Source organism: Parus major, chromosome 2 (genome assembly GCF_001522545.3).
Source record: "Parus major isolate Abel chromosome 2, Parus_major1.1, whole genome shotgun sequence".
Lineage (NCBI taxonomy): Eukaryota > Metazoa > Chordata > Aves > Passeriformes > Paridae > Parus > Parus major.
The window spans coordinates 113810599-113811844 of record NC_031769.1 but is presented as its reverse complement, the minus strand read 5'-3'; the positions used below and the strand labels follow the sequence as shown (position 1 = coordinate 113811844).

Genomic DNA, 1246 nt, shown 5'->3' with positions numbered 1-1246 from the left:
GCTCCGCCATGGCCGGCCCGCAGCCCCCCGCCCGCCCCCGAGGAGCGCACAAAGGGCCGCGGGGAGGGGACCCCGCCCGCCGGCCCTTCGCTTACCTCCGGCCCAGGGAGTTGTTGGCTGCCGTCCGTCGGGGTCCGCAGTACGGAGAGGAGAGGGGCGGCGGCAGCTGCTCCCCTGGATCCCGGCAGCGCCGCTATGAACGGAGCGGGGGCGGTGGCGGAACTGGCCCGGCCCCGCGCATGCTCCGCCGGCGGCGGGGAAGGGGCCGGGGCCGGGGTTGCCGCTGGTTCGGCCGCCGGCGACTGTGGGGTGGTGGGGGACGAACGGGGTGACGGTGACCGCGCTCCCCTCCGGCCGCCTGTTTCGCGTAGAATCTTGGAGTTGTCAGGGTTGGAAGAGATCTTCATCATCCAGTCCCTCGGTCTACCTGGCACTACCGCTGTAACTGCTGAAACACATCACCCAGCACCAGGCACCTCTTAACACCTCCAGGGATGGTGGCTCCACCACCTTCCTGGACAACCTATTCCAGTGCCTGACCACTCTTACAGTGAAAAAAAAATTTTGATATCTGATCTGAATCTTCCTTGTCTCAGTTTAAGGCCATTTGCTCCAGTCCCCTCACGAAGTGACCGCCCCCACTTCAGCATAACCTCCAGTCAGGGAACCGTAGAGAGTGATAAGGCCCCCTCTGAAACTCCCCCTGAGATTTCGTTGTTTTTGTAGGGCCTTAGACTCATTTGTGTGTTTTTATTGGTTGATAGCTGTTGTCTGCATGGAGAAAAAGTACGATTTTCTGCTCATTTTCCTACGTATTTTTTTCCCCCCTGCTGTAATAAAGCACTCTCCACTAACAACCTGTGTCTACCTTGTTTTGCATGTCTGCTGTGGACAGGAGAGTTGTGACACATCAGAGCTAGAGTGACCACATCACCTGTCCCACGATCCAGCACCTGCCTGAGCCTTCTACCACAGGCAGGTGTCAGAAACAGAGCTTTTATCCTGGAGAGGCTCCCCCGAAGAAACCATGATGTAAAGTGTACCAGCAACAGAGAAATCCCAGATCAAGCTCGGAAGGAGACTTTCATAAGTCAATTATCATAATTACCCCCTTTACCTTATTTAGAGTATGAACTTCCCTAGCATTAATTTTCAGTCTTTCCTTCTTCATTACAATTCTTTTCCTGTTGTCAAATCTTGTTCATCATACAGATAATTAAATGTGCTGAGTGCCCTAGAGCTTCTT

The 1246-nt window shown here is 55.1% G+C and overlaps 1 protein-coding gene across 1 annotated transcript in view; it reads right to left on the bottom strand.

Annotated features, from left to right (window-relative positions):
- The window catches only part of SDCBP (syndecan binding protein), a 15393-nt gene extending 15165 nt beyond the window's left edge, over positions 1-228 (bottom strand). The window contains exon 1 of the mRNA XM_015617906.3: positions 96-228. The gene's annotated coding sequence lies outside the window, so the exon portion shown is untranslated. The remainder of the gene's footprint in view (positions 1-95) is intronic.
- Between the last annotated feature and the right edge of the window lie 1018 nt (positions 229-1246).